Source organism: Marmota marmota, unplaced genomic scaffold (genome assembly GCF_001458135.2).
Source record: "Marmota marmota marmota unplaced genomic scaffold, marMar, whole genome shotgun sequence".
Lineage (NCBI taxonomy): Eukaryota > Metazoa > Chordata > Mammalia > Rodentia > Sciuridae > Marmota > Marmota marmota.
This window is the reverse complement of record NW_025999968.1, coordinates 4656731-4669278: the sequence shown is the minus strand read 5'-3', so window position 1 is coordinate 4669278 and position 12548 is coordinate 4656731. Positions and strand designations below refer to the sequence as shown.

The window sequence follows — 12548 nt, the reverse complement described above, 5'->3', positions numbered from 1 at the left end:
TTTAGACCAACCTCTACTAACTCACTCTTACACCCAAGATTTTGACAATGTGCAATAAAATGAAAGAATTAAAATTAATATATGAGATTAAAAAGATAGATGTTTTACCCTCAAGTTAAAAATTTACATAAAGACTTCTACCTCTTTAAATACATAGTCTTAGGAAAGTAAGTTTAAAATACAATAAGATTGTTTAAAAAAACTGATTAGAAAAAATGAAAACTTAAAAGAAAATTTGAAGTTTTCCTTGAATCAAACTATGGTAAAGCACATTTTTCCATATCTAAAGGAAGTCAGTGATTTATTTTGGTGTGTGTGTGAGAGAGAGAGAGAGAGAGAGAGAGAGAAATAGAGAGAGAAGGGAAGTAGAATATGGTAGCTATGTTTTTTATTTTGTAAATTGTTAGAGGTTCTTCTAGTTTTCTTTTGCAATGGTAACCTGTGTTCCAAGAATAAAGGTACACATAAAATGAATTTCTGATAATTTATAAAGCAGTGCAGTATAAATAAGTAAATCTTTAGAAACTTACCAATGACAATAAGATAATGGATCCCAAGAATTTTAAAACTACAAACCCAGATCTTTTTAATCTTGTGTCGAATTAGAAAGAACACCTCTAAAAAAAAAAGGTCAAAATTGAAAAGAGATTAAATCAGTACACCTAACTCTCTAAACTGTGTGTATATTTTTCCTGAAGTGTATATTCATGAGCTGACAGTAAAGACAGGCTGCCTGCTTTGACTATAGCTTTGTTTACCTTATACTGTCAAGAATGGATTTTGACACAGTATTAATATTGCTATTTTTATTGATATAATTAGCGCTGCTATAAATAATTCCATGGCCTGCCATATCTAACTATATTATTGCAATCAGCAATATTAGAACTTACTTTTGTTGTATAACATCTTAGAAATAAACTTATGGCCCAAAGAACCAAAGTAACCTCATAATATGGAAATTACTGAAAAAAAAAAAAATTGCCCTGTCAATAGAGACTACTGTTTTGTGTACGACTTCACTAAACAAACTAGTTTATATTTGTTTGAAACTAAAGTTTCTCACCAATCTGCTGTTTCAATTTCACATCACACCATATTGTACCTAAAACAGGCAATCTGGATTCCTGTTGCTACATTTTTCCCCCCAAACAGCTCAGGAATGAGACTGAAATATAAGGCTTGAATCTATAAAGCACAAAAATTAAGACACCCAAAATCAAGAATGGGACGATAAAATAAGCATGCCTGAAACTGTATAATTGCTAGTGGGTGGTCAGTCCACTTGTGAATTTTTGATTATTACATGAAAGCAAAATCAAAACATATTTTATCTTGCATCTAGAACCCATCAGCTGTGACAATAACCTTATCTAGACCTTGAATCGTTTGTTCATTAAACAAAGTGGGTGACTGACCCAGTGCATATTCAACATAGAGTATGAAGGCCAAACAAAATGACAATACAGTTCAAAACAAGTTTGTGGACATTTTAAACTAGTATATTAAAACCTTTCTTTGTCTCTATCACCAGTTGACAGATGGTTAGCCCTCACACAGCCTAGTATCTCTGGCAAAGAAATGACTGTGTCTAGCCAATAACACCCCAAATTTTGACTTAAAATGCACTGTACACATGCTTAAACTTACCTTACAAATATGAATATTAATAGAATTAGTCATGCTTATTTTATTACTATAAAAAGCTTGACAGATGTCAGGATTTTATCTTTTGAACTATGAATAACTCGTTTTGAAACATTCATCTATCTTATGTGGATTCAGGTTCTATGAACTTCCCATTTCAGATTGTATTTATTTATGCACAGTTTGGTAATCACACTTGAAGAAAACTTCCAAAATAGCATGCTAATCATCCTCTCAATAAAAAATTTACAAAGATTTAACTAATTTTTGTTTTTATGTTACTCATAGGAAAGTTCTGGTAACAAAGCATGTTAAACAAAATCACCTGGGAACTTTGAACACATTCCATATCAAGGACCACAGAGCAGAACTGGAATTATTTATTCAGTACTAAAATATATCTTTATTTAAAAACTGCTCATTTATAAATATATTCTCATACACACATAAACACACATTGTTTAACCACCCTTATTATAATTAGGTAACGTTCTTAGTTTTTATCATTCTATTAACCATTCTTCCACTTTGCCTTTTAAAAAATTCAGCTAAAGCAATTCATTTCATGTTGTAAAGTCTTCATATCCTCCTAAATCTTCATGTTTATGGCTTTCTTATGATGACAAATCCTCTAAAATTCATTAGTATGGAGGTTCATTCTGCTACATATTAGCATAAAGAGAGATCCCAATATACACATGGAGATACAAACCCAACATCAGAGGATGAGGGAACTGGGAGAAGGAAGATGGTGTATAAAATAAACTATCCCATTTAAGAACTAAACTTGTATTTGGTTAACAAAGTAAGACTCTCAATGACAGAGAAAAATAAAAATCAGAACTTGCTCTTTAGGAAGAGTGAACTACTGCCCTGCATGGTGAATGCCTGTAATCCCAATAGCTCTAATCCCAGCAGCTCTAATCCCAGTGGCTCAGTACGCAGAGGCAGGAGCAAATTCAAAGTCAGCCTCAGCAATTTAGCTAGGTGCTAAGCAACTCAGTGAGACCCTGTCTTTACATAAAATACAAAATTGGGCTAGGGATGTGGCTCAGTGGTCAAGTGCACCTGAGTTCAATCTCCAGTAACCAAAAAAAAAGCATGAACTAGGTTTTAGAAAGATGAGACACCCACTACATGAAGCCACAAACTCAGAGTTAAATCATACACTCATTTGTGAGGCACCAAGTTTCCTTCTGTTAGAACCTAGGATTTTTCCACCTACAGATGAAATGATTAAAGTAATGCTAAAATCTTCTGTAATGTTCCTCTTGCATTACAAATGGTCTATTAAATCAGAGATGTGCCAATCAAATGCTTCTGGAGTTTTTTAAAAAAGGTTTAAATAACAAAGTTTTTTTTTGTTGTTGTTGTTTTTTTTGCAGTCTCTCTTTTTCTAGCTCTTTAATGCCAACTGTAAATTAATTACAATTTTCATCTTCTTTTGTTAAAACCACAACTAAAAAGATTGAGGCACTTGATTTCTCAGATATATTCCTAAAACAAATCTTAACCAAAAATTAAGATATTGTAGCAGTTGTTTTACCAAACTTTGCTAACAAGACAATGCTACATTTGAAATTTACAGTAAATTTCAGGACACAAGATATTTTTAAATATAAAGCAACATTTTTATTTATTTTAAAAACATGGTTAAAATTGTGAAAAATATAAAACCCCTATCTGTCAAAAAAACTTACTGAAATATATGGAGATGTTTCATGACAATAACAAAAGGTACAAATATAAATAAACTAAACTCTCCCTTTCCTATAATTTGCAATTGGTAAACACCTTCCTATCCCTGAAACTTCTCTAAGATCTTTCAAATCATAGTTCCTAAAATAAGAAAGCAGCTAGAGTTTAAAGTTCCACCCAAAAATCTCACCTCCTAGCAATGCAGAGTACACAAACTGTGTGTAATATTACAATGTAAGTTCCACAAGGGCAGGCAATTTCTGTATTATTCACTGTCAATATCCCAAGTGCCTAGAACAATGTCTTTAACAATTTGATGATTTAACCATCCACTGCAGAAAAACATGATTATTTCAGAGAATAAAACAGAATCCATTTTGCTCCACTTCCACATTCCAAATGTTTTAAAGTGTCTCCTTATCACTTATTCTGAAGATATTTGGAATAATTTGAAATTCATTTATAAATTATAGATCCTTCACAAGAATTTGGTTATAGTCCTATTGCTCTTCTAAAATAAACTAATTATTTGGTCTAGCCATTTTTCTAGGAAATCCAATTTATCAGAAAGCCTTCTGAAGACTTTCACTAATGAGACAAAAATAATTCACTTAAAATTGTTTTTCCCTTAGATTTTCTTCCTTATCCAAGTAGTCAAATTCTTATTAAATTGACAGAAAGAGGAGCTGGATATTGGTGGGTCTCAACTTTCCATCCTAACTATGTAGGAAACTGACATAACACTTATCCCCCACCACCACCACCACCAAAAAATTTCTCACATGAAAATTTTCTCCTTCCTCAATTATTTCCTTTAATTTCATCTTGCTTCTCATATAGCTAGTGGTGTAAATGATCTATATTTGTATCTTCTTGGTATAGTAGTAGTCTTAAAACACTGGCCTAGATGGGTAACGATAAAGACTTCTTCCTGGAAATGAATAAAATTTGACAATTTTTAGTCTCAAATTTTCTTTAACCTGTTAAAATTGGAACCTCACCATGAAAGGGCATGCTGATTTGAAGGCTGGTAGACAGTAAGTTTGCTGCCTAATCCTCATATGCAAAAGCCTGTATTTCACTGTCTTTTAAGATATGAAACCACAACACCAGAAGTATCCAACTGCCCAACTCACTTAAACAAGCTATTGCTTTTCTTAAAAACTCACTTTTCTTCTTCTCACCTGATTACTTCAGCACCATGTGTTCTCAAATCTAAACTTTTTCAAAACTGAGCCCAATGGAAATCACAGCCCCAATCTGGGAAATTAAAACTTGAGCAAAGAACTGTAACATCAGAACATTTTCAAGGACATCTTCAAACCTTTCTAGGGAGAATAGAATTCAAGAGATGGCACAGGAATATTATCATGTACTGTTTGTGTTTCGATATGTGATTCTGATATATTCTGGCTATGAATGACAAAGGTTAAGGGCATGAAAATCAACTTAAGCAGCTTTTTTCTTTTCCTAGAAATATAGACAGTCCCAGTTGTAAAGCAAAAATACACAAAAGTCAAATCTTGACTGGTCAAATCTACATGAGGGTTAAGTAGGGTAAGGGTGGAGTCTATTTCCACAAGATGGCAAAGAGATTAGGAGCAGAAACAGAATGAAATTGAATCGTTTACGAATTTAAGTTAAATTCAGTATTTGCATGTATAGAATTTATTTACAAAAAGATAAGTTATATGCCTAAAACTTTCAATGGCAACAAGTTACAACAGTAACTTTAGAACAGAGTTCACTTGAAAACACTGGGGGAATGAGTGGCCTCCAGTATTAACAGCTGAAATTTACACTTGGCCTCCAGCTAGAAAATGCCATTTCAGCATTTCTGTATTTTTAATGATAAACATACTGAAGATAATTTTCACATTTCTAGAAAGGTAGCAAGTTCAACTTAGCCTGGGCCAATGCTGACTCTCAGAACAGTACTACACCCACAAGCTTCAAAATTACTTCCTGTTTCATTCAGATTTTTATTGTGAGAGCTGTCATCCTGCTACTGACCTCTTTCAACCTGGTTGAGAGTAAGAGATCAGCGGATTACCGCGCGCTAGGTAGTGTAGCTGTACGCCATATTGTGTTTTTCGCTAATGTTTATAGTTTGTGTGTGTGCCTAGCATATGCTTCTGCAAGTGTGTTTATCAATAGAACTTTTAGAAAATTCCTGCCTCCTGCCTCTCCAGCATCCTTAAAAAAGGGTAACGGCTTCGCGATTGGGGAAGGACCTGAAGAGCCACACAGACAGGAATGCATTAAACAATGTAAGGGAGCGCACAGAAACTTTCAAAAGCCTTCCAACCGTTTTATCTCAGATATCAAAAAGCGTCAACGTCTTTTAATGTTTCCGAAGTGGCCCAAAGACGGAGAAAAAGGAAAGATGGGTCTCCCTTTCCCAAGCCCCCTCCTCTCTCTAGTCCTGGAAGCGAAGCAGGCGAGGGCCGGTAGCTCCGGCGTCTGGAGAGGCGTCCAGCCGCTCTGGGGCCAGGACACCTCCCGCCCCCAGTTCTCTGAAGACGCTCCAGAGACCGCGAGAGCCACGGCAAGCGGGGGAGGGCGAGGAGGGAGGGGACGGAAGACAAGCGGGCGCCTCCAGCAGCTCCGGAGCCCCGGAGCCCCGGCTAGTCCCCCTCAGCTCCTCTTCTTGGAAGCGGCAGCTCCAGGCGCAGGGAGTAAAGAGAAAAAGGCAGAAGACACGTTTCCAGATGCGGGACGCCCCGCCCGCTCCTGGCACCCAGAGACCCTCCCCGCCGGGTCGGGTGAGGCCGCAGCTGGGCGCGAGGAGGGGAGTCCGGAGGAGGGGGCGCGCTCGGGGCGGGCGCGGGACGCGCGCTGGGCCGGCTGACGGCCCGCAGGCTCGCTGCTCCATAACTCGCTCCCCCCAGCCCCACCCCGCTCCCTGCCTTCCCAGTTCCGCCGCCCCCCACTCCAGCGCCTAACAGACGCCTGGCCCCCCTCGGCACGCACACACCCATCTCTCCCCGCGGCCCCACAACAAATTAGAGTTTTTGGCGTTACCTCCTTGCGCTCTTTAATCTTCTTTCCTCAACTCCTAAACTTCCCCCCGCCCCTACTTCTTCGGCAGAAGGCCCACATTGGGCGCCTCATGCCGCGAACCTCTAGCTTTCACCACTATTTGGTTGCGCTCATGCCACTCTTGGCTTCAGTGAGCCAATAAGAATAGGACGCCCCTCGTGAGGTTGCCGCCCATAAACAAAATGCACTCTTCCTCCTCCCCTTTCTGTCCCCGCCCCCTACTACCCCTTCCCTCATCTCTACCTTGTTCGATTGGGCTAGGAGAGACCCAATCCGCTATCTTAAACATCCATTGGGGAGCGGAAACTTCGCTCCAAGTATTGTTAATAGACGATTGGCAGACAGTCCTCCCACTCCCTCCCCCGCTCTGCCACACCTTCGCCCACTCTGGAGAGGTCAGTCGCATCTCGTCGTTCAGTGATCCGACAGATGGAAAACTATTGGTCGACAGAGCCCGTCAGACCGGACTCGAATGAACCCTGATTGGCCAACACAGACACAATCAGGTTTGGTTGTTTACTCCTCCGCCCCGCCCCATTTTCTCCACGCCCCCGCCCCCTCCCAACTGCTTTTACTTTCTACGCATTTCTATTTCCTCCTTTATTTATTTATTTGTGATAAACTTAAATGACCCGAGGATGGAGGCGGGACACGAGGAGAGGCCCGAGGATGACGAATGACGGCCTGGGGCCAATTGTCGAGGGGACTGCGGGGTGAGGGGCAGCGGCGGTGGCCAGTGAGAGGCAGGTGTCTGGAGCGCTTTAGGCCTAGAAGCCTGGATGCCCCGGCGGAGGCGGCGGTTACCCGCTGTCTGGCGTGGCGAGACGCTCTGAGGGGGGAGCCGCGGGAGGGTTGGAGATTGGAGGGGATGTCGCTGTCGCAGACGGCTGAGGCAGCAGGATGGAATCCTGATCCTGGGTGGTGTAAGGGAAAGCAAGCTAGAGGGTCTGGCGTGGTGGCAGCATACAAGGCCACACTGGGTCATCTTGATTCTTGAGAAATGGGGTACGGGTTGCCAAGGTAGGTCACCAGAGGCCGCCTTAAGCAACGCCAGGGCTCAAAGGGAGAATTTGTTTAGAACTTGAATCAAATGTATGAAAGATGATATGTCATGAGCTTTGTAATGTTTTGAACAACCAATAAAAAGAAAAAAAAAAGAAAACACTTTCGAATAAGCCACCCTTAATATAAATGAGGATTTATCATCCTACCGGAAAAAGCAGATTATGTTTCTTATTACCAAACGCCTGAAGTTCCAAAGACCCAACCGAAGCCCACAAAATTCAGTAACCTGAGAGCTAAAAGGAACAAATAAAGCGGACACGAAAAATTAAATGCAGTTCAGATGCTTCAATAAAACCCTCATTCTCTATGACTTGTCACTCAACATAACACTCCCCAGAGCCATATTCTTACAAATATTGGTCCAGTACTCAGGCATTGGGGTGTAAAAATGAGTCTCAAGGCCAACAGGAAGGCCAGGATAGGTTAATTTTTTTTTTTTCTTGAAAGGACTAAGATGGAAAAAATAATTGCCCTTCAGTTTATAAAGGAAAATAATTCCTGCCAAAATAAGAAGTTGAAATTTTTAGGGAACTTAAATAGTAATCTATCATAAAAAAATAATAATAATAAGAGACTTTATCAAAAATACAATGCATAAAGAATGTACTGTATTTTCAATTTGAAAATGACATTGTTTATAAGACATGAATCTGATATATAGTTTCTAATAGACTTAAATTTAAGTCTTCTGGATTTTAATTTATATTTCCTTGGCACGTGCAGCCTGCTTTCCACACTAGATGCCTGACTTTGACTAGATAGAAGTCTTTGGCAGAATCTAAGCAAAATAGGTTAGCCCTAATGAAAAAAAAAAAAGCATAAGACCTTGACCTCATTAAACTTTAAAGCTACCTTAAGGATGATATGTAAGAGACAGACGTTCAGAATTAAGAAAACTATCCAATCAGATATCTAAAGACCAGTGAGGTGTACAAATTGCTATAAACATGGAAGCCAAAACATTTTTAAATTTATACATAAATCTTACGGAAAGTGATGTAGCGACAACTAATAAGTATTCCATACAGATCAACTTCACATAAGAAAAATAGTACAGGTTAACAGTGTTCCAATAGTTAATCCTATATATTCAACAAGCAGTGGCCACTCAAAATAAAGATGTTGTGTCCACTGAAAACTAAAAAATAAATATTAAAAAAAATACTTCTGAACACTTAACGCTTTCAACACATTTTTAAAGATAACTTTCTGTAAATTGATATAAATGTTGTTGGGGTTATAAGGCATTAGTAGTAAAGTGAGGTCTTGGGTTTAACTGCCCCTATTTAAGAGTTGTTATGCTCTATTCTGCCAATATTAGAATGCTTAAGTCTCTAAGGAATGCCTCAGTCTTCATATTTACATTACACCCTACATATCTTCACCACCTTGCCACTCTCCCCTATACAAACACTCCAAAAGGTGTAGCAAGAATTTCATAATTATGATAGAAGACAAGAGATTTTTTTGGTTAGCAATTAACAGAACTGAGGAAAAAGAATAAGAACAGCATGATAAGAAAACATGGGAGGACAATGGGAAAAGCAAGATAGAAAAGGAAAATAAGATGAGTCATTGCTTAGAAAAGAATTTTATGAAAAACTTCTGTTCTCTAACATGCTTTCAGAAATAAAATGTTTCTAAGGTTTTCAAGACATTAGTAATAAAGGATAATCTTCCTACTTACAAATGAGGACACTTAGACTTTGAATATACTGCATCACAAGTGACAGACTTGTGTTCGAACTCAAGTCTACCTGCGTCTTTCCTTTATACTATACCCATTCATTCAACAAATAGTATGTGCATATTTTTCACAACAAATACATTCGATGGACATTTAAAATCAGTAGGTTCTTAGAAACTAAAAAAACAAAATGATTTGGCAATTTTCCTCCAAAAAGTTCTCTGTTTTCTGAGAGAGAAATAAAGGAATAACTTACTATGTTGAGTATACATGTGTCATGTACAGTATTAGAATACAAGAGAAAGAATGCCTAACTCCTAAGAAATTGGGAATATTTGTAACACAATGAAATTATCACTATACAGAAATAAAAAGTTAATCAAATCAGATTCTGCTCTCAAGGAGCTTAGATTCTAATAAGGGAACTAATTATATAATGACCATATATAACTATATTACATATATATATTTATATATAGAGAGAGAAGTAACTTTTGGTTTTTAGAGATTAATTTTAGAGAATCCATTAGAAAGCTTACCACCTTTCCTCGCACAATCACGTGCAATATATATCACTTTATATTTTTAGCCATTTAAAAACTGATACTATTTTTCTATAAATGAGCTCCCTAATAACTTGGGAAAACAATAACTAGTGAAAGAATGTTAAAATAAAATCTCTTTTATAGTGAAATGAGTTAGACACCAAAATTTGTCAGGATAATATGCAAAGAATTAATGTTAGACAATTTACATCCAAAGCAACTTGGGATTTTTGTAAATCCATATGTAACCCAGATGAGAGACAAGTTATTGTGTCTCTGAAAACTTTATATAAAATTTGCCTTTAACCTCCAAATTTACAGTATAATAAAATTCTGCACCCCTTTATAATATTTCACTGGGATTGCAAATCCTTGTTTTCCTGATTTGCTATGCATATAGACTCTCCATGCCTATTCTGTTCTACTAATCTTTGATTTGAATAAGAAACTCAAACCAGAACCATAAGAAGTTTTCCCAAAACATCACTCACTTAATGAGAATATAAGAGTTTTAACTAAAGAATATAAGACTAGAGAAATAGTTGGAAAAGGGAGAAAGAGGAAATCTATTAATGGTGTAATTAACTGATTACTGAATGTAACACAGGAACACAAGAGAAACCAGAAAGAAGCTCATGCAAAAAATTTTAATTTGAGATTGGCAATGCAGATTATGGGGAAAGGGGAATACTCAATAAATGATATTAAGGAAATAGGGGGGAAAGAAAATGGAATTCTTTTTTTTTATGCCTAATAGGCACCAAATCAGAAAACTACTTATTCACAAACAGATGCTGATCACACAAGCACACTAGAGTATACTGTACAAATTAGTCATATAAATTTAAGTGGTAATAGAACCATTTTGAGTCACATTATTTTATTGTCCAAGAGACTCCTTCCACGGTCAGAGGGAGTGGGCACCCTGAGTTCCCACTCCTCAGTGCTCTGCGTGCTGACATAGTCCTGTAGAAGCGCCTGCACCTCTGCCTACTGGCTCATCTTGGTGGCCTTGCCCTGGAAGTGGCCTTTCTTCCCTGCTCCTTTGCCTTCCAGGACCTCAGCCACCCTGGGCCTCAGGTTTCCACAGCCTCTGCTGGCCCTGCTAGTAAGAAGAGCCCAGCACCTTTCTCTTCTCCCACAGTTAGGAAGAGGAGGGTCTCCTCTGACCCAATTTCACTGGCAATGATATTCGTGAACTCAGAATCGCCCTCCTTCCTGTATTGTATGACCACACCTCCCCAGTCTGGGCTATTCCTGAGACAGTGAACAATGTGCACAGCCAGGTCTCTGAGCAGATTCAGGTTATTCTTCTGCAGGAATTTGGAGTAGTTCTGGAGCTTTTTCACTGCTTCCACATGATCTTCTGTTCCACACTTAAGCAGAGTGGTCAGTGCCTTTTCAGTTCCGTGACTTCTCTCCATTCACTTGAGCACCTGGTTCCCAGCCAGAAATATCAGGTTGGTTTTGTTCTTTTTCCCCTTCTAGTAACCAGAATATTTATGATCTGAAGGTAACTAAGATTGTTTACATGAGTCCCACAGCACCTGTTAGAATCAATACCCTCAATGGTAACATCTTGAATGGGTCCAGCATGATCATCTGGTAATCCCCGGCCTCTCACCTTCTCCACCTCAGGATCATCCAGGCTCAGTTCTTGAACACTCACAGGCAACTGATCTCTGATTTTTTCATTGACACTCTGCTCAATGGTGGCTACTTGTTCTGCAGTCACAGAGGGGCTGTCCAGCTCAATTAACACTCTGGAGTCTCCCTGACTCCCATGATGTTGTCTTCAACCCAAACAGACTATCAGCCACTGCTGCGATGAGATGCTGCCCTGAATGCTGCTGCATGTGATGAAACCTCTGCTCCCAGTCAACCTGGACCTGAACCTGGCTCCCAGGGGCCAGACGTGTCCCTGTGAAATGATCAGCCTGGGCTCCCCGGCAGGTCACTCTCAGTACAGAGATGTCATTGATTGTGCCATGGTCATCAGGCTGTCCCCTGCCCTTAGGGAAAAGTAACATGTCTTCCAACACAACATGGAAACCGCTCAGCCCTTCTTTCTTGCCATTGCTCCCATGGGTCTGCAGCTCAGCTGGCTAGCAGGAGACCACACCACATGGTGAAGAACTCCCGGCATAGCTGTCCCGCTGACACAGGAATGCCATTCAAGAAAATGGATTTCTACACAGTACACAAATGTTTACTTCAGGTACTTTATGAACTACATTTTATCCTCAAACTGCAAACATGAGGTGAGCACTATGATTAGTGGTTTTGTTTTAATTACACAACTGGATTTGGGGAGGAAGAGCAGTCCCCAATAGGAGCTCAAGACAAAAACAGTAGATGTCCAACATCATGAAAAACCCAGGAAACTTCTTGAATCCCTAGGCCCAGTTGTACCTAAACCCAACTAAATCATTTTTAGTGCATGAGCCACTGAAGATGGCTTGAATTAAATACGTGTGCACTTGGAACTTGGTATTTATAGATCGTAGGTGATGTTCATAATTTTATTTACATAGATCCACAGTATTTTATAATTATTATGAGAAGTGATTATCAGTTTCTTTTCACAATTATAAGAAGGGATTTTTTCCTATTTTCTAGTTATTATTTCTCATGTGTAAGCAAACAACTTTTTTTTACATGTTGACTTTGTATCCATATATCTTGGTGAACTCTATTATTACTAACCATTTATTAGTTAATTTTCTTATATTGACATTCATGTCATCTTCCAATACTGAGGATTTTTTTCCCTCCTTTTAGTGTTTGTAACCATGCTTTATTTTTTTTAATGATTTGTCCTTTCATTCATTCATTCATATATATATATATATATATATATATAT

At 38.5% G+C, this 12548-nt stretch overlaps 1 protein-coding gene and 1 pseudogene across 2 annotated transcripts in view; both read right to left on the bottom strand.

The window, feature by feature from the left end:
• The window catches only part of Zbtb20 (zinc finger and BTB domain containing 20), an 809739-nt gene extending 803247 nt beyond the window's left edge, over positions 1-6492 (bottom strand). The window contains exon 1 of the mRNA XM_048803868.1: positions 6370-6492. The gene's annotated coding sequence lies outside the window, so the exon portion shown is untranslated. The remainder of the gene's footprint in view (positions 1-6369) is intronic.
• Positions 6493-10489: 3997 nt separating this feature from the next.
• Positions 10490-11858, bottom strand: LOC107136185 (annotated as a pseudogene). The gene has a single exon (XR_001502647.2). The product of XR_001502647.2 is annotated as an alanyl-tRNA editing protein Aarsd1-like (transcript).
• Positions 11859-12548: the final 690 nt, after the last annotated feature.